The sequence below is a fragment of the Tenrec ecaudatus genome, chromosome 1 (assembly GCF_050624435.1).
Source record: "Tenrec ecaudatus isolate mTenEca1 chromosome 1, mTenEca1.hap1, whole genome shotgun sequence".
In the NCBI taxonomy this organism is placed as follows: Eukaryota; Metazoa; Chordata; class Mammalia; order Afrosoricida; family Tenrecidae; genus Tenrec; species Tenrec ecaudatus.
The window spans coordinates 254,137,815-254,159,296 of record NC_134530.1 but is presented as its reverse complement, the minus strand read 5'-3'; the positions used below and the strand labels follow the sequence as shown (position 1 = coordinate 254,159,296).

The 21,482-nt window shown below is 41.1% G+C and overlaps 1 protein-coding gene across 1 annotated transcript in view; it reads left to right on the top strand.

The window, feature by feature from the left end:
* The window catches only part of SMYD3 (SET and MYND domain containing 3), a 769,033-nt gene that overhangs the window by 216,557 nt on the left and 530,994 nt on the right, over positions 1-21,482 (top strand). The window lies entirely within an intron of this gene.

Genomic DNA, 21,482 nt, shown 5'->3' with positions numbered 1-21,482 from the left:
TGTTGAGAAACAATTTCTTCACATTTTGATATTTGTGTTTAATAAAGGTTTTATTATTTTATAGCACGCCTTTATGAATTGTACTCTTGTTAATTATCTCAGGCTAGTCATTTCCCTTTGGAGAAAGGAATTGGAACAACAACAACCAGATTGAGCTATGTTATTTTCTAGGCCGTTTTTGTTGACTGTTTAGTTATTTTTGTCATGAATATATTTTTGCCATTTTTCCATAGCATATGTCGAAGCAGAAGTCTCATCTGCTAGAAGCAATATTAAAAGGGCTTACAAAACAATAATGTTGATAGAAAACATCATTTCTATCCAAACAAAGACATTTAGCTACTGTACTTCACTTGTCTTCATCTGCTGGAAGTGGCAAGAAAAGTGATATCGACAAGCGTAAGAAAGAAGAAAATGAGGAAAATTTTATATAGCTTTGTAGAGCACAGCAGTATTTTAAAGTTTTTACAAATTTTCATGAATTGCTTTCTTCTTTCCCAAGGAACACCAAAAAGGAGCCAAAGGCTTTTCATTTCTCTTTTCCTCCTCTTCCTCTCAGTGCTCAGGCACAAATCATACCCATAATATGTAGGAGAGGGCTTCAAAAGGTCATGGGAAAATCAACTTAAAATATAATGGATTTTAAACAATTTAAAATGAAATTTTAAGTTCCCTTGCCCTTAGTAAGCACATCCATTCAATAATATCTTAGATGATATATTCCATATATATTTTTGAGCACTTACTACGTGTACCCACACCTTGGGATATGATATGTCCTGGAAGTACAAAGATGGCGGTGACCATCTTTTTAAGTGTTCAGATGCTCTCCCTGTCTCAGTGTTGCGGAGTATGTTCACTGTGATAGCAGGTCCTCCCTTCATGACGTTAGCATAAATACACAAACATCTATCTCATGAGTTGTAATCATCTGGATGGCCCCCAACAGCGGGGTTATCAGGTGGTATGACTGGGATGATGTAAGGAAAGCACTTCACCACAACACCTTGAAGACAGCAGAACAAGCACTTCAGTGTTTGGGGTCTAATGAATGAATTTCAAGTGATCTCAAGGTAACAACTTCAGGATAGCCCTGTTTCCTGCTCACCTTTGTGGTTTCTAATCACATGCTAGCATCTAATTCTCAAATATATCCTTTTAGTAGATTGTTAGCAGCAAGGTGGGTGCTTAAAACCACCAGCCACTTTCGGTGGGAAAGATGAGGCTACCTACTCCAATGAAGATTTGCAGACATGGAAACCTTATGTAGGGTCACTATGAAGCAGAGTCACCTAGTCAACGTGATCTCAGTGCCATCAAGTTGATGCCAACTCATATTGACTGTAGAGGACAGAGTAGCCCTGTGCCTGCAGGTTTCCAAGACTAACTCTTTACAGGAACAGAAAATCCTGCTTTTCTCTGGGGTGACTGGTGGTTTCAAACTGCTGACCATGAGGTTCTCAGCCTAAAGAGTAACCACAATGAAAATGCCCTTGAGTACCTGGAGAACAAGGACAGTCGTGCGACATATTTTTTGCCTCCCTGCAGTTTTTCAGAAGGCTGTAAAGGAGTATGTAGAATACACTGGTAGGTTTTAGAGAACCCTTTAATGGAATGTAAGTGTAGTTTTAATTTTGTCCTGAAGCATCCTTCCCCTTGTAATGGCGAGACAAGCCATCTTTTTCTTAAGTCACGTTTTTGCTTTGGCAGATTGATCATATGCAGATTCAACTATAGAATGCAGCATTGTAGAATCCAATAAATGCAGAAACAGAAAAGATGAGGCCTGTTCAATATATGTATGTACATATATATATAGCTTCCCTGTAAGATAGACTAAAAATAGAAAGTGAGATGTGAAGCTGTTGTGTTTTTAAAGCGCTTTTGAAATTTCAAACTATGGTATAACATAGCCATTGCATTTTCCATGGCATCAAATGCATGTGAAAATTGGGCCTTCAAAAAAGGAGACTGAAGAAGAACCAATGCATTTGAACTGTGGTGTCGGAGAAGAATATTGAAAGTCCTGTGAACTGTGAGAAGGACAAACAGATCTGTCATGGGAGAAGTATGGCCAGGGTGGTCCGTAGAGGCAAGGATGGTGAGGTTTGTCTTCCGTACTTTGGACATGTTGTCCGGAGAGACTGTCCTTGGACATCAGACTTGTTCAAGTGGTGGGGCAGCACAAAAAAGAAAGATCTTCAAAAGAGGTGGATCGATACAGTGGCTGCAACAATGGGCTCAGGCATAGGAACATTGTGAGGACGGCGCAGGACTGGGCAGTGTTTTGTTCTGCTGTGCACAGGGTCATTATGGGTTAGAGCCTAACAACAACACATCTGTACAGAAGCGAACCATCTCATCTTTTTCTCATGGTGAATTTGAACATCCCACCACTTTAACCACTGCATCACCAGACTACTTTATGATAAGAACCAGAACATGAAATTATGGATATTTGACACTAAACTTTGGGTAAAATAACCCAGGGAATGTAATGACCAGACATTATCTTAGGTGATTCAAATGGCCTTTTGCCTGCCAGTAACATTGTTTGGTAAGCATTGAACTGCAAACCCAAAGGTCCAAAGCCAAACCTCGGAGTTGATTCATAGCAAGCCGACAGGACAGGGTAGAACCGACCACATGGTTTTCGGAGGCTGCAAATCTTTATGGGAGCAGGTACCCTCATCTTTCTCCTGGGGAGCAACCGAATTAGTCAACATGTTGACAGATGGCTTTGTATGTAACCTACAATTATAGGTTAATATCTATAAAATTGGACCACTACATGCTAATGCAGTTTATATCAAAATTAGAGTACTGTATGCTACTCATGATACCTCTCACAGATTGTTGTTTCCTGATGCCATAGTAAACATTTTTAATTGCTCTTTGCTACTTACCGTAATTGTCAAATGAAAGATTCTTATATTTAGGATCTAGAATTATAGATTATTAGACCTTCAGGATATATATATATATATATATATATATATATATATATAAAAATCATATTGGGGCTCGTACAACTCTTATCACGATCCATACATACATCCATTGTGTCAAGCACATTTGTACATTTATTGCCCTCATCATTCTCAAAACATTTGCTTTCTACTTGAGCCCTTAATATCAGCTCCTCATTTTTCCCCCTACTCCCCCCTCCCTCATGAACCGTTGATAATTTATAAATTATTATTTTGTCATATCTTACACTGTCCAACGTCTCCCTCCACCCACTTTTCTGTTGTCCATCCTCCAGGGAGGAGGTTATAGGTAAGTCCTTGTTATTGGTTCCCCTTTTCTATCCCACCTTCCATCCACCCTCCAGTTATTGCCACTCTCACCACTGGTCCTGGAGTCATCTGTCCTGGATTCCCTGTGTTTTCAGTTCTTATCTGTACCAATGTACATCCCCTGGTCTAGCCAGATTTGTAAGGTAGTATTTGGATCATGATAGTAGGGGTAGGAAGCATTTAAGAACTAGAGGAAAGTTGTATGTTTCATCATTGCTACCCTGTACCCGAGTGGCTCATCTCCTCCCCACAACCCTATAGTAAGGGGCTGTCCAGTTGCCTATAGATGGGCTTTGGGTTTCCACTCTGCACTCCCCCTCATTTATAAAGATATGATTTTTGTTCTTTGATGCCTGATACCTGATCTCTTTGACACCTCATGGTCACACAGGCTGATGTGCTTCTTCCATGTGGGCTTTGTTGCTTCTGAGCTAGATGGCCGCTTGTTTACCTTCAAGCCTTTAAGACCCCAGACGCTATATCTTTTGATAGCTGAACACCATCAGTTTTCTTCACCTTTTTTGCTTATGCACACATTTGTCGTCAGTGATCGTGTTGGGAAGGTATACATCATGGAATGCCAATTTAATAGAACAAAGGGTTCTTGCGTTGAGGAAGTACTTGAGTGGAGGTCCAATGGAGGACGTGTCTTAAAGATCATCAGAGCCTCATTTTGTACAGAGATTGTTTGATACATCATGGATAGGGCCATTACTAACAGAATACTTTAGACTTTGTATGTCGTTCTTTTCCTGTGATATCATACTGTTGTCCCCCTCTCCCGAGTCTGTGTGCTTGTTCCATCTTCTGCATATTTTAATTTAGCTCTAAACATATTACAGAGATTAAGACCTGTCTTTTTCTGACCCTTCACATCCTTTTTCTCTGCAGAGCAGGATCCCATGTCAGCAATCTCCCTTCTCTACTTTGTGGCTCTTGATAATTATTATGAGGGCCGAGGAGACCAGGTTTCAAGCAACAAAGGCAGGGGGAAAAATCATATCACCGTGAATGAGGGGAGTGCGTGATGGGGACCCACTGTCCATCTGTAGACAGCTGGACATCCCTTGCAGAGGGGTAGTGGGGAGGAGATGAGTCACTCAGGGTTCAGTGTAGCAACAATGAAACTCAAAACCTTCCTCTAGTTCTTGCACGCTTCCTCTCCCCCAATTATCGTGATCCCAATTCTACCTTGCGGACCTGGTTAGACCAGAGGATTCACAGCAGTTCAGTTGGGATCTGGAAGCTCAGGGAATCTAGGACGGATGAACCAGGACCAGCGGTGAGAGTGGGGACACCGGGAGGGAAGGGGGTGTAGAAAGGGGGAACCGATCTCAGGGATCTACATGTAACCTCCCCTCTGGGTTTGGATTTTAGTGTTTACTAATCTTGGATCAAACAGACGGCTATACTTCTTCTGTGTAGATTTTGCCAACGTCTTACTTAGATGGCTGCTTGTTTTAAGACCAGCCGTTAAGACCTCAGACACTACTTTTTCTAAGAGCCGAGCACCATTTGCTTTCTTCACCACACTTTGCTAGCACACCTACATCTTCAGTGATCACTTCATGGGGGTAGGTATTTAGCAGGGCCATGTCATAAGAACTGAATTGTTCTTAGCTTAGAGCTATGATTAAGTGTGAGCTCAAAATCTATTCACACATCTATAAATATATCCCTGATTCACTTTGAAGACTCATTCTTATTTAGTTGAAGGGCTTTTTAAATTATCCCCATGGTTCGTGTCCATTTTAAAGTTGAATTATTTCTATTTTGTTTTTCATGAACTCTAAGTAGAGATTAGTCCCTTGTTTGATAAGCCATTTCTTAGAATTGTATCCCTAGTCTGTGGGTTCGCCTCTTATGTTTTTTTGGAGTAATTTTTTTGGTATATATAGTGTCAAACTTTTATATATTCTTAGTTATGTTTAACAACATGGTATTAACAATATGGTATTTAATACCATGTATTGGGATTCCTCAGCTTGTCCCTATTTTTTATTTCTTTCATTGATGATTTTTATAATTGTAATTTTTACACTTAGGTCTTTGATCAACCTTGAGTTCATTTTTGTGTATAATGTGAGATATAGTTGATTGGAACTTCCTAAAAATTTGACAGTTCAAAATCACCAACTGCTCTTTGGTTGAAAGATGAAGCTTTCTACTCCTGTAAAGATTTACAGTCTTGGAAACCTGCCACAGGGGCAGTTCTACCCTGTCTTATTGGGGGGGGGAGGGGGCACTGTGGATTAGAATTTCTTCGAAGGCAATGTCTTTGGTTTGCATATACATAATTCTTCTTACAAAGTGTTATTGCAAATTTTGTCTAATTGAGAATTGACCAAAATAAAACTGAGTGATAAAAATACATGATGCATACCAACATGTGTGATCATGAAGGGCCGAGGGGACAAGGTTTCAAGCAACAAAGGTGGGGGGAAAATCATATCTTTGTAAATGAAGGGAACATGTGATGGGGACCCAATGCCCATCTGTAGACAGCTGGACATCCCTTGCAGAGGGGTAGTGTAGAAGAGATGAGTCACTCAGGGTTCAGTGTAGCAACAATGAAACTCAAAACCTTCCTCTAGTTCTTAAATGCTTCCTCCTCCCCAATCATCATGACCCCAATTCTACCTTGCAAACCTGGTTAGACCAGAGGATGCACAGTGGTTCAGTTGGGATCTGGAAACACAGGGAATCTAGGACAAATGAAACCCTCAGGACCAGCGGTGAGAGTGGCGACACCGGGAGGGAAGGGGGAACTGATCTCAGGGACCTACATGTAACCTCCTCTCTGGGGGATCGGCAGCAGGAAAGTTGGTGAAGGAAGACACCGAGCAGTATAAGATAAGATAATAATTTATAAATTATTAAGAGTTCATGAGGGAGGGGGGAGCGGGGAGGAAAAATGAGCTGATTTCATGAACCCAAGTGAAAGGCAAATTTTGAGAATGATGAGGGCAACGAATGTATAAGGGTGCTTTACTCCATTGGTATATGTATGGATTGTGATAAGAGTTGTATGAGCCCCAATAAAAAAACACTAAAAAATAATGTAAAACAAACAAAAAGAGAGTGCATTGATATGGTCAAATTCCAGGATGTTCAATTCTTTAGAGATTAACTAAATGATATCATTGCTTATAAGTGTCATGATCCTGATGATTATGTTGAGTAATGAAATTTATATTTTACATAGAAAATTAATAATGTATTAAAAAAATAAAATGTGCCATGTTAAATAAAAAGACATGATGTCTATGCGAGACAAATTGATGTTGATGCTCATGTATGCAAAATGGTACTATGGAGACCCCTGCCAGCGATGAGATGCTTATACGTTCACTGACTCATTTTTCCTCCTGCAGTCGGCATCATTGCGTGTGTTTTGTGAGATGGAGGAGGACTTTGTGGATTAGTGTCAGACATATGGGTTAATGTTGGACTTACGGGCTTGGGCAGCACTGGGTTGGGATGTTTTCTTGATGTGCACTTAATCTTTACATGAAACTCTTTCTCAGTCGGTAGAGCATGAGTTTCTGTGGATTTGTTTCTCTAAAGTACTCAGACTAATACAGTCACTTAATTGGGGGCTCTTACAACTCCTTTTACAACACACCTCACTGTATGACAGTGTCACAGGTAGTGCATTTAAAACAACAAGACAAAACAAAAGGAAGGTTTAGTGTCTGTGCCACTTTTCTTTCAGCACTTGCTCAATTCATGTCTCTCTTATTATGATATTCCTTACAGTATTTCAGACACTTTTATAATTACACACTTCATAGACTATCGGAAAAAAACAGCAACCCAAGAACAAAACCCAAGCTCAGTGCCATCGTGTCAGTGCTGATGTATAGTGACTCTCTGTGGGTTTCCGAGACTGTAAACTACTTACAGGAGGAGAAAACCCAGTCTTTTTCCTGCATAGCTCATGGTGGGGTTGTACTCCCGGCCATATGAATCACAGCCCAACTGTAACCACCAGCCACTCCGTGAGAAACGTGGAGCTCTCTACTCCTGTAAAGAGTCACAGTCTCGAAAACTCATAGAGACCACTCTACCCTGTCCTGTAGCATTGCTATGAGTCGGCATCACTTGATGGCAGTGAGTTTTTGTTGTTGTTGTTTTTAAAAAATAATTTTATTGGGACCTCATACAACTCATCACAATCCATCCATCCATACATTGTGTCAAGCACACTCGTACATTTGTTGCCATCATCATTCTGAAAACATTCACTTTCTACTTGAGCCCTTGGTATCATTTTTTCCCCTCCCTCCCCGCTCCCTGATGAACCCTTGAGAATTTATAAATTATTACTTTTTCGTGTCTGACACTGTCCGATGTCTCCCTTAACCTACTTTTTCGATTGTCTGTCCCCCGGAGAGGAGGTTATATGTAGATCCTTGTGGTAGGTTCCCCCTTTCTACCTCACCTTTCCTCCACCGTCACAGTATTGCCACTCTCACCACTGGTCCTGAGGGGCTTATCTGCCCTGGATTCCCTGTGTTTCCAGTTCCTATCTGTACCAGTGTACATCCCCTGTCTAGCTGGATTTGTAAGGTAGACTTGGGATCATGATAGTTGGGAGAGGGAAGTATTTAAAAACTAGAGGAAAGTTGTATGTTTCATCGTTGCTACACCCTGACTGGCGCACTCCTCCCTATGGTCTTTGGGTCCCCAATCTGCACTCCCCCTCATTCACAATGATAGAATTTTTTGTTCTTTGATGCCTGATTCCGGATGCCATCGACACCTGGTGATCACACAGGCTGTTGTGCTTCCTCCATGTGGGCTTTGTTGTTTCTGAGCTAGATGACCGCTTGTTTATCTTTAAACCTTTAAAGCCCCAGATGCTATATCTTTTGATAGCCAGGCACCATCAGCTTTCATCACCACATTTGTTTATGCACCCTCTTTGTCTTCAGCGATCCTGTGAGGAAGATGAGCATCATGGAATGCCAGTTTAATTGAACAAAGTGTTCTTGCATTGAGGGAGTACTTGAGTGGAGGCCCAATGTCCATTTGCTACCTTAATACTAAACCTATTTATACATGCACATCGATCTATTTCCCCATCATATAGAAATATATATATATATATATATATATATATATATATATATATATATATATATATATACATGCCTGTATTTAGACCTCTATAAATGCCCCTTGCCTCTTAGTTCTTTCCTCTATTTCTTTTTATTTTCCTCTTGTCCCACTATCATGCTCAGCCTTCATTTGGGCTTTAGTAATTCCTCTTGGTTACACTGCCTTTTATCAAGCCCTCTCAGGCTTCTTACACCCTCCTTGCCACCGATTTTGGATCATTTGTTCTTCCCTTGTCCCTGGGTTTGTTAACACCACTTCCTTTCTATCACCTCCCCCTCTCCCATGTCCCCTGGAACTGTTGGTCCTGTTGTTTTCTCTTTCGGATTGTTTATCCTGCCTATCTTATCTAGACAGACCTGCAGAGATGATAATAATAAGAGAGAACAAAACAAAGCAACAAAAGAAAACAAAACAACAAAACCAATAACAACAAAAAAAGAAAAGCCTATAAATAGTTCAAGGTGTGTTTGTTGATGTTTAGGAGTGTTTTCCAGTTCAGTCTGATGGGGTGTCATACACTGGCCCCAAAGTCTGTTTTTGGTATCCCCTTAGGACTTCCTTGCTCTGCTCCCCACTCCCCTTGCTGTTCTGTTGCATGTTCTTAGTGTCTTGCCTTGGCATGGTGGGGTCATATTGGGTGCATTTCCTTTACTGTGTCTCTAGTGTTGTTCCCTGTAGGGCTATGGGTCAGTGAAGGATGTCACATCTCATAGTGGGGCCAGCCATATGGTCCTCTCTGTGCTTTGGCTGCTCTGAGCAGGAATATCATCCTCAAGACTTGGTGAGCCAGGATGTGCTCCACTCTCTCTTCCTCCCCCTTCATTTGCTCCTGGGTGCTCTTATCAGACATGTCCCTCTCCCTGAGCTGTAGCTTCAGTGCTGTCCTCTGAAGTAAATTCTTCTGTGGGGATGGGTGGCTGTCCACGTAGTTTGGATTGGGGCTGACCCCTCAGACCTCTCTACTGGTTCTCTGCTTCATGCCAGTATGTTCATTCACATCTTGGAGCATGAGGTTGAAGTCTGGTCCCTCTTTCCCTGTGGAGATATAAACATCACCCTCCCCTGGGGTGGCTTAGTGAATGGCAGTGGGTTTTATTTTATTTTGTTTATTGGTATTGTTAGTTGCCATTGAGTTAGCTCCACCTCATGGTGTCCCTGTGTTTGAAAGAATGAAATGTTGCTTGGTGCTCTTCCATCTTCATTAGCATTGAAAGTTCAAGTTCACTGTTGCTGTTATTGTGCCAATCCATCTCGTTGAGAGTTTTCTTTATTTTCACCAATTCACTGTCAAACAGAATATTCTTTTCTAATGATTGTTCTTCCCTGACGACATGCTCATCATAAGTGATTCAAATTGCAGTCTGGTTGGTTTTCTTTTAAGACTAATTTATAAGCATTATCTTTTAGCATCATAACATGTTTGATTATTCCAAGAGTAACAAGAATAGAAGACATGCCATTAACAATCAACTGAAATATCAACCCATTGGGAAATTGGGCAGGAATACAGGCTGGTTGTTGGTGCAGCTGGGAAGAGATCCAATCAAACAATGACAGCGTTTGAAAGAGGTTTCATATGTACAACTTTCCTGTACATACCGCATCCCAAGGCTCCTAACACATTTCATAGTGTCCCACGGATAGACATTGCTACTTGCAGTTAGTTTCACGGATAGACATTGCTACTTGAAGTTAGCTTAATTACTTGCATGCATCAGAAATAGTCGTTTCCTTGTACTGCCCCTGCCCAGCCCCACAAAGCCCAAGGCAAACAATACAACCTAACTCCACTCGGTGACTCCAGTAAACTCTCCTTTCTCCCACTTAAACCTGATTGGTTCTATTCATCTTCTTCATATTAAGAAAATCATTTTGAGTCTCAATGTGTTGCTGTGCGTTTATGTTTTCAAGAACCACAGAGAGCTGGCTTCCAAGGTTTCCGTTTCAGTTTATTGATCTCGGATCTGTTAGCTGCTGTTGAAAGATGCTTACGTTTTTAAAGTTTGATTTAGGAGGGTTGTTTTTAGTCATCCTTAGAAGATTTACATCAAACTCATTTTTCACTTGTCTTATAGAGTTCTAAATGCCTGAAAAATGCTTTAAGAGATAGAGCTTTGTAATTTAAGTTCTAACTTTATAGGCACATGGCACTCAGCTGCCATTTTGACAATGCTGCTGTAAACCAACTATTTCAGAAGTTATTTCTGATGTGGGCAGCTCTTAGTGCATTCCAGGCGCTTTATAATTGTAATGACGCCGTCCAGCTTCCTGCACATTTACACGTTCCGTCTGGTGAAGATTTGTTTTTCAAAATAAAATAGTCCTTTCTGAAGTGTGAGCATTACCTGTCTACACACCTGACTAGTGTGAAACATTGTCTGCAGTGGGCTTTTACAGTTTTTCAGCCACTGAAAATAGTGCTCTGAGTTTAATTGTTCAAGTAGCGCCTTATGCCAACCAAATCTGTCAAACCACAGATGAAGAAGCCTCTTGGATTACAGAACCGAGAGTGAAGGGACCACCGTACTCACAGGTGAGCACAGATAGGATTGTGCAGTTTGTAGTTGAGAGAGTGTTAGGCTTGAGAATCAGTAAGAGAAGCATTTGAATGTAGAGAAACCCATTTTTGAGCTTTAGATTTTATAATTAAACTTTTGAAATCACTTTGCCACTATGTATCAGAGAAAAAGAACAAGAGTTGGTGTTGGGGGTGGCGAGAAGGGCTGAGAAGAATGTGTTTGAATGACCCTGCAAGCTCTTAAACCTATGAACAGGCTCCACCAGCATGGTATCGGGCCAGAGGGGCTGGTTGTTGGGTTTTTTTTTTTTTTACAGTTTTATTGGCACCTCACCCATAGTAATTCAGTAGTTCAGTCGTATCAGGAAGAGTTGTACAGTCATTACCAAAGTCAATTTTAGAACATTTTCTTCTTCCTTGTACTCATTAGTATTATTATTATTTTTTAAATTGTGGCAAAAATATACTCAATAAAACATTCTCCAGTTCAATGACTTTACATGTTTAATCCAGTGCCATTGATTATACTCTTTGCATTATGCAACTATTATTAATTTCCTTTCCCAAATTATAAGGAGGTACCCCCCAAAACCCAGAATTGCACTGGGTGGAGTGGAGCTTTTGTAATACCCATTTTCCCCACTAGGCAGGCATTGAGCAACTCACTCTGAGTTAGTGCACCCAGTGACGTTGCCTGCGAAGGTTGTCTCTGGTCACAGTGAATATTTTTGTAAAAGCAGTTTTGCTCAAACTTCGTTTTTTTTGTGATGGCCAATTTAAGAGAACAGCATGTGGCTGTGAAATTTTATGTCCTGCTTGGGGAAAATGCTGTAGGAACTGTTGTGATGTTGAACATAGTTTACAAGGATAGCGTTAGGGGAAAAACTCAAGTGTATGAGTGGTTTTCTCTTTTCAAAAAAGGTGAAATGTTTATTGATGGCAAACCTCATTCTGGACGTCTGTCAACTTCCTGAATGAACTAAAATGGTCACTCAGTACATTTGGAGTTTGTTCCACCAGGTCACACTGTTAATCAAGTTTTCTATTTTGAGGTTCTGAAAAGATTGCATAACAGTGTGTGACCCAAAAGGCATGACATGGCACATGGAGGACTGGTTTTGCCACCATGACAATGCACCTGCTCACACAGCCATCTCAGTGTGCCTGTTTTGGGCAAAAAACAGCATCCTTCTCTTGCCCCACACATCTTACTCACCTGACTTCGCTCTGTATGACTTCTCTTTGTTTCCTCAAATGAAGAGGGACATGAAAGGACAGAGATTTGATGATGTAGAAAAAGTGAAGAAAAAAACAAGGGAGGTGCTCATAGCCATCCATACAGATGAGTTTGAAAAATGTTTCCAAGAATGGAATCTCAGATTTGGCAAATGTATTAAATATAATGGAGAGTACTTTTAGGATTATAAGGTTGTTTTGTTAAAAAAATTATACACATAGCTTTGGGGGATCCAGGTGTTTTGGGGGTACCCCATCATATTTCACCACCATTAACACAAACTCAGTCCCCCCTAAGCAAAACCTCTCCCTTTACCCAGGGCAAATGTTGGTCTGTTTTGGTTGGTTGGTTTGTTTTAGAAGTTTTCTTGATATAAAATTCTCAGATCATACACTTACATAGCTAAGCTGCCTTTACAGAGATGTCTACACATCATCACAATCACTTCTAATGATCTCTCCTCCCTCACACACTCATTGTTCACTCCCCAATACTCCTCACCCTCCCTACCTCAGTCCACTCTGTGCTTCATAAATGGGGAAACCAACAGAAACAATAAAAATCTACATAAAAATGAAACACAAGAAATAATAATAATAATACAAAGATGAAGATAAACATAAAGAGTATGAAATAAAAGACCACTAACAGTATTTTAAAAGTCAGCGAAGAAATTTCTGTCATGGAACAAGTGAAAAATTTTAAGCCTAGAGCAAATTCGCATTGAGTCAAGAAGGAGGTCAACTGACCAAGTATCCTATTATACCATGGTTCGATCCAGCACCATCAAGTCTACAAGAATCACTGCAATCTCTGTCTAACAGTAGAGCTGCTCAGGTCCCTCGTCTGTGGCCAGAGGGGATTTGCCGGAGGCTAAATCTGACGAGCTAGTCTGCAGATGGATTTTGGCCTCCGCCTCTCCTCCATAGTCTTAAACTCGATACTTTTCCCTTCGTCATATTTGGAGTTTGTTATTTCCATCTTTGGATCACACAGGCTGGTGTGCTGCTTCAGTGTGCACTTAGCTGACTTCTCACTTAGCTGGCTGCTTGTTTGAATGTAAGCTTTAAAGACCCCAGACGCTATTACAATGGATTTCCAGGTACCCTCTGCTTTCTTCACCACACTTTCCTGTAGCACCCGTATCTTCAGTGATCTCTTCATGAACGTAAGTACTGAGCAGGGCCGTGTTATAAGAATTAACTTCTTGGATTTGGAGCTAGAATTAAGTGGGAGCCCAAATCCACGGGTTGATCACAATTATGGTTTACTGTATATCGGTCATATTATGAGAGAAACAAAAATCAACAAGAAGAACAACAGAAACAAATAAGCCTGCCTGCCCCCCCGCCACCCCAAATCAAATAAAAACAAATGAAAAAGAAAAATATTGTCAATCATTCCTCGGAGGCACTAGGTGATTGCATTAACAGCATCACTAATTCATCTGCTAGCACAGCTCTTAAGGCACTGCTGATTTGAGTTTATGTGGTTACAGTCCGACCGCGAGCTGCAATCCAGTAGTTGTGTCTTTGTCCAGATCAAGTTTTTAATTGAGTGCGGTCTGTTTACCCTGAGCAGGGTCGTTGGTGCGAGGGGAAATGTTCCTGTAACATTCCTTCTAAGGGCAGATCCTTGCCTATCAGATTGAGACCTGTCATATGAATGCAAGAGGATCATTGAGATACTGAATGAATATTTGGTGGCTCTAGGCCCCTTCTCATTGGATGCCCTCTAAGCCAGGGATCCCACTTTAGGTCCAATGACAGGCGGGTCTCTCTGAAAGTGACCGAACAGGAAAGCATTGACTGCTCTCAGCAGAAAGGAGACATTTAATAATTAAAAAGACAAAATCACATATCCGAAGAGGAAATAACTTGTACACTTCTTATCTAAGAATTAGTTGCCTAGTGGGTGAACAAGTAAATGTGGTGAAGAAAGCTGATGGTGCCGGCTATCAAAAGAGATAGTGTCTGGGGTCTTAAAGGCTTGAAGGTGAACAAGCGGCCATCTAGCTCAGAAGCATAAAAGCCCACATGGAAGAAGCAGACCGGCCAGTGTGATCACGAGGTGCCAAAGGGACCAGGTATAAGGCATAATGCAAAAAAAAAAAAAAAAAGATATATGTGTGTATATGTATATATGTGTGTGTGTATGTATGTGTATATATGTGTGTGTATATATATGTGTGTATATATATATACCGTATTGAATGAAGGGGGAAGTGCAGAGTGGAGACCCAAGGCCCAAGTGTCGGCCAATGGAGATCCCCTCATAGAGGGGTTTAGGAGAGGAGATGGGTCAATTAGGGTGCGAGGTAGTACCGATGAAGAACACAGCTTTCCCCAAGATCCTGGATGCTTCCTCCCCCCAACTACCATGATCCGAATTCTACCTTGCAGGGCTGGATAGGGCAGAGGTTATACACTGGTGCATATGGGGGCTGGAGGCACAGGAAATCCAGGGTGGATGATACCTTCAGGACCAAGGGTGTGAGGGACGGTGGAGGGTGAGTGGGTTGGAAAGGGGGAACTGATTGCAAGGATCCACATGTGACCTCCTCCCTGGGAGATGGACGGCAGAGAAGGGGGGGAAGGGATACTCCGGATAGGGCAAGATATGACAAAATAACAATGTATAAATTACCAAGGGCACATGAGGGAAGGGGGAGCGGGGAGGGAGGGGAAAAAAAAGAGGATCTGATGTAAAGGGCTTAAGTGGAGAGCAAATGCTTTGAGAGTGATTAGGGCAAAGAATGTATGGATGTGCTTTATACAATTGATGTATGTATATGTATGGATTGTGATAAGAGTTGTATGAGTCCCTAATAAAATGTAAAAAAAGAAAAGAGAAAAAAAAGAAAATGATTAGGGCAAAGAATGTACAGATGTGCTTTATACAATTGATGTATGTATATGTAAAAAAAAAAAAAGAATTAGTTGCCTAACTAGCTAGTGGATGGAAAGGTAAGGGCAAGAAACTTAATGGGGTCTTATATGCCTAGCTAAGAGGAAGTGTAGTTTTCTAAGTATTCCAGATAAATGCTAGTTGTCAATCTTGTTAGGTGCCACGGAGTTGGGTTCCCACTCTTTGACCATCTGTGCAACAGAACAAGCAGTGCCCAGTCCAGTGCCATCCTCACCTCCATTCTGATGCTTTAGCCACTGTTGCAGCCTCTGTGCCAGTCCACACTGCGCAGACGTCTCAAAGACAGTCCCGGTGGCGCCACGTCCCAATGGTGTCACTGGCACACTCTGAATCCTCCTAGGAATGCCACCGCTTTGCACGAAGACCTTAGGGAGCCTGCTTTTGAGAATTATTTCCCAATTGTATCGAGGAAAGGTTAACAAACTTTTTTTTAATTGTTTCCAAATAGTATCCTTTTAAATGGCTTTAACACAAGAGTAGTTACTTTTGAGTTTTCCTGCTAATGTTGTGTTCCCATGGTGGTAGAAATGCCAAGAACACATTTTGTAGCGTTGCACGTATTATTAGTATCACACTTTGTAGTTTTCATATTTTTGTCTTGTCTCTGATCTCAGTTAATGCTCATAACAGCTCTCTGATTCAGGTCGGTAGTTATTTTCCTCTCAGATAAGGAAATTGAGGCCAGAGAGGTCCCAAGGACGAGGAAGATGTGAGTCTGCGCTCTGGGCTCTGCCTGCAAAATGATTCCATATGGATGACAAAAAGAGTGCAAGAAAGCCCAGAAGTGGTGCTGATTTAGGGAAAGAACTGTTTAATTCTGACCAGTAACTGATGTTGGAACAAATTAAGTAGACTTGGCTTTACCAGGAAAACTCTGCTTTGTGGACCAGGGTAAGCATACTTTTATAACTGAATTGAGGGTCAGTTCCCAACTTTGATTAATTAGTTTATACATACACATTTAGCTAAAATTGCTTTCCCATAAAATATTTTCTCTGTATTTGGAGAAGGTTCAAGTTGGAAAGAAGCACTTTTGAGATTGATGAAAGATTTTTAAATATTGTGAAATATAGTCCGAGTGCAAAAGCTAGCTGGTTAGAGTTAGCATCTGTTTTGTGACCAGACTTTTCCTGAGTATTTTGTATGTCTTGGTTAAAGGCATGATTTCATTACATGGTGAGGAATGGGCTGGGCAAAATCGTCAAGTCATCCATTTTCTTTTTGTCAATATGGACCATGCCTCATTTTTCAGCGATTATATTTCAGTTCTATAAAACAACTTCCCCTCAGCACCTCACTGGATGACTGAATGTTCTCATCTTTAACTCTAAAATCTATTTTTAAAATAGATGCCCCTTTCCCCATGAACTATCTCAGTTGTCACTCAAGCCTTAAGTCATCAAAGTGAGGCTCTTCCTAAAACGATGGGTTTTAGCAAGTACGTGGAGGGATTTTGGTGACCATGAGCGCTGGCTACAAGGGATCTTCACATTATTCCTGAAGTACTGTTGCTCCCTAAGTCCTTTCCTAGGGGAAAAACAACCACCATTGTTCAAAGCCGGTTTTTTTAATCTGAGGAGAATGTGTTTTATGAAGAAAACATGGCATGATTAGAAAAAAAAACAAGTGTTATTACGGGTGCTTTTATTTTTTTTCTTTAAGTAGCATCTTATCAAAACAGTGATGAGATGTCACCTGACAATGGCATTTATAGGAAAGTTCAAAAAATAGAATACCAACGAGTAGAGAGGGGGCAGCAAGATTGGAACCCTTGCGCCTGGTGGTGGGGCGGCACGCCTGCGCTAGCACCGTGGGAAGCAGTCCACTGCCGCCCCTGACAACTGGAAATAGAAGGACCGCCTGGCCCAGCAAGGCCTTTCCTTAGTATATGCACAGCGAATTAAGAACTGGAGCACAAATCGGAATGCATACACTCATGTTCATGGCAGCACTATTCCCAATAGCAAGAAGATGGTAGCCACGTAAACGCCCATCATGGGTAGGATGGATAAGTAAACGTTGGTACACACACACACCATAGAATATTGCACTTTCTTAAAGCATAACGATGAAGCCGTGGAACATTTCATAACGTGGATGGAGTTGCAGGACATTAGGCCGAGGGAAGTTAGTCAGTGACAAAAGGAAACGTGTATGAAACTGCTAACATGCAAAAGAAATGAAGACAATGTTTTCATACCAGGCCACAGGGTATGTGCATGTTATGGTGCTTACCATTTGCAGAAGGGAAGAGGAAGCCATAGGCAAATACGGGGGTCGGCAAACCTGAGCCTCACTCAGGGACATCAAAGCAATGCTGACTGATAGCAACCGCGGTGGTTTCCGAGACTGTAACGGTCTTCCTCCTGAGCTGCTGCTGGTTTAGAACCGCTGACCATGCGGGTAATAGCCTAACTCATAACCACTACACTCCCAGGGTTCTTTGAGAAGAAAGAGTCTGTCTTGTCCCTCACAACAATTTGAAATTTATTTGAGAGCTATGTGTGTGTGTGTGTGTGTGTATGTATATAAATATATACATATACACACACACACACAAATGAAATCACCATTCTGTGAATACTATCCCTTAAAAACTCTCCATTTAACTTCAGAGTCACACGCACTTACTGAAAGTCGCACGTGGCTGCAGTTTGCAGACCAATGGCTAGAGGGCGGAGAGTTGTTAGCTAAAATGAAGGGAGAGTAACCTTCTCCAAGAGGAAGAAAAGAGAAAACAAAAGGCAATGGAGATGGGGCAAGCTATTGGGAGGTTTAAATTTTTGTCTAAACCGTTGAATGTAAAAAATGATGGTCTCAAATATAAATCTTCATTTAATTAAAAAATCATTTTATTGGGGGCTCGGACAATTCTTATCACAATCCACACATCTATCCATGGTGTCAAGCACATATGCATATTCCTTGCCATCATCATTCTCAAAACATTTGCTTTCTACTTGAGCCCTTGATATCTGCTGCTCACTTTCCCCCTCCCTCCCCACTCCCCCCTACCTTCTTCATTTAATTTTTTTAAAAGCCCTTTGTTAAACAAAAGGTTACATGTCTAATCATACAAGAGTGGAATTTGACTTCATGGCACTGTGCTCTATAACATGGAGAGTTTGCAGTCTGGGACCTGACAATGTTCCTTGAAAACTGCACCCACCTTGAAATGCTATTACCTGCTGGAGCCCAGCATTTGGCTATGTATTATACTGGGCAGCCAGTTTTTCAATGTGGTTCCTTTGGGGCTCAATGCAGCATCATACAACACAGCAGTGGCCCACATTCAGATCGGGTGCCAAGTGAGCGCATTGATCTGTAACCTCCAGACCTGGTACGGAAGCTGTAGCATCATTTTGCCTATTCATTGATTTGGCAGTTTGATGTGTGATCTTAGTAGTCTAACATATAAATAACCAAGAAACACACAAATGTTATTTTCTCTTTAAAACATTTTAATTATCTGAGAAGCTGGAACTAAGTTGTTGTTGTTTTTTTACTCCTATAATTACATTCCACAGTGGAAATGTTAGAATCAGGTTTGAATTTTTACTGAACTACAGTGTCATTTGGAAATCTGTTCTGTATTTCAGTTTACACATCTGTCAAATGAGATTGTTACAAATATGAAGGGGTATCCCCCCGCACACACATACAAAGCTATGAATTCAATTTTTGTTTTTACAAAAACAACTTTATCACCTTCAAAGTACTCTCCATTACACTTAATACATTTGTCAAATCTGAGATTCTATTCTGGGAAACATTTCTCAGACTCATCTGTTTGGATGGCGGACAGGACCTGCCTCATTTTTTTTCTTCACCTCCTCTACATCCTCAAATCACTGTCCTTTCATGTTCCTGTTCATTCACAGAAACCAAATGCAGTCACGCAGAGCGAGGTCAAGTAAGTAGGGTGCTTGGGGCAAGAGAGGAATACTGTTTTTTGCCAAAATCTGGCACACCGAGATGGCTGCTTGAGCAGGTGCATTGTTGTGGTGGCAAAACCAGTCCCGTCTGCTACCAATCAGACCTTTTTTGTCACACTGTTATGCAATCTTTTCAGAACCTTAAATAGAAAGCTTGATTCAGTCTGACCTAGTGGAATGAACTGCAAATGCTCTAGAAGTGGACATGTTCGTCCGGTCTGGAAGCTAATGGGCGTCCAGAACAAGATTTGTTATCAATTGACATTTCACCTTCGTTGAAATGAGAAAACCACTCATTCACTTGAGGTTTTCCCATAGCGCTGTCCTTGGAAGCTGTGTTCAACACCACAGCAGTTTCTGAGGCATTTTTCCCAAGCAGGAAACAGCATTTCACAGCTGCATGCTGTTCTCTTAAATCGGCCATCACAAAAAAATGTGGTATAAGTGAAACTGCTTTTACCAAAAAATTCACTGTGACCAGAGAGAACCTTCCCAGGCAACGCTACTGAGGGCCCTAACTCCGTGTAACAGCATCATAGACTGTGGGGGAGTGTTAAATAAGTATTAATGCATGTTGGACAGCATCTAGTAGGTGGTCACTACTCTTAATGCATTTTATATAGTTATAAATATAAAACTTCAAACGTCATGACACACATAATATCATGTAATAGGAACAGTTCATGATTCTAATATATACCTGTTCTGAAATAGTACAAAATATTGATCGAATTTCTCCTCTTATGATAATGACTCTATTATGAAACCCTATTTCTTGGGATTAGTGCCCTGTCCCCTGTGACCTGAACTCTACCCCTCAAATAGATTCAATTAAACTGTCCAGATTTTTAAAACGAATATTTATGCTGTATGTAGAATCTAATTTTAATAACAAATTCAATGCCCAGTATAATAATCACATTTCCTTGTTCTTGCCTGTGGATTAAGGGGCTGTATGTAATACAAAGAAAACTATTGAACAGTAAATTTTGTATTATATTTAATATTATATTGTAAGTTGTCTAGAATTTGAAGTCTCTAAAATGACTGTCTTTACCATTTTATTTTTATATAAAGTGGGTTGAAATTGTAGCCTGGGAATTGTCAGTAGGAAATGTAAATTTTGGGACTATGGATTATGATTTTCAGAGAATCCGCTTTACTTTCATTACATTAGTGAGGCTCCTCTAAGTTCTATTGCTTCTACTTGTTGGGCCTTTTCACATTCTTTGCCGGTGGCTTCATGGTTCTTTAAAGATGAGACCCCAAGACCGGCATCACCCTGGGTGCCAGAGTGAAGGGGATCATTTTATCTGAAAGAAGTAAAAGCACTGTAGGAATATGTTATACTTGTTGTTCGGTGCCATTGGGTCAATTTTGACTCTTAACAACCCTATTACCGTAGAACAAGCACCACCCATTCCTGCACCACCCTCACAATTGTTCTTAAGTTTGAACCCATTGCTGCAACCACAGTGCCGTTACATCTTGTCCAGGTTCTTCCTAATACATGTTTGCAGCCATTTCCGCTCATTTTGAGTTGTGCCACATCAGCAAATGAAGGTTCCAAACACTTTACTCTCCAGGGCTGACTCCATCCCTGTTACTGTGGTCACCTCTACTTTGAGAAGGCAGCTCATCTTCTGGGACTATTTCTGACAGTGGTTTGCTGCTAGTCAGGAGGTTTCCTGCAGCTGACAGTGTTCCACTGCTACCCATAAAGTTTTCAGTGTGGCTGGCCCATTCTTCCTTTGTCATCTGTTCTTAGTCTGGAAGCTCTGCTGAAACCTATTCACTTGGGGTGACTCTGCTGGTATTTGAAATACCAGTGACATCGCTTCCAGTATCACAGCAACACACAAGCCATCGCAGTAGGACAAAGTGGCACTCAAGTGGTGGTTGAAAGAATGTAAGCAAACATAAATCAATGATTTTTACTCTTTACTCTTCTGCCACTTCTGTTGTAGCACCAGCTCCCCGTACAGCCCTTCGTCCTTGCTTTGTGCCAATATGAATGAAGAGATGCCTAGGGAAAGGTCTGGGAAGGTTCCTAACTCAGACCTTCCATTTCTCAAAAAGGGACAGGCTATCCTTCCAAGTCATCAGTCTCTCTCATCAACAGGACGCTCATGGAGCTTCTGTGCCTACAGCCTTTGTCCCCAGCCCCATTGCCTAGGCTGGATAGATTGACTCATGCCCCTTCCTTGAATGTAGGGCTGATGACACAATCAGGATCTTTCTGGTATGGTCAATTCCAACCTGAGAGTTATCTCAGTAGCATAAAGTCAGGTATGGTCTATAGCTCTGTAGATAAGAAAACCACCCCAATTATTGAGGAATTCCTTAGGGCTTAGAGTTTCTCAGGATCCTCTGACAAAGACCAAACTCTTTGGGTAAGGTGAATTTTTTTTTGTGCAGCTTTTAATTTATTTTTATTTTTT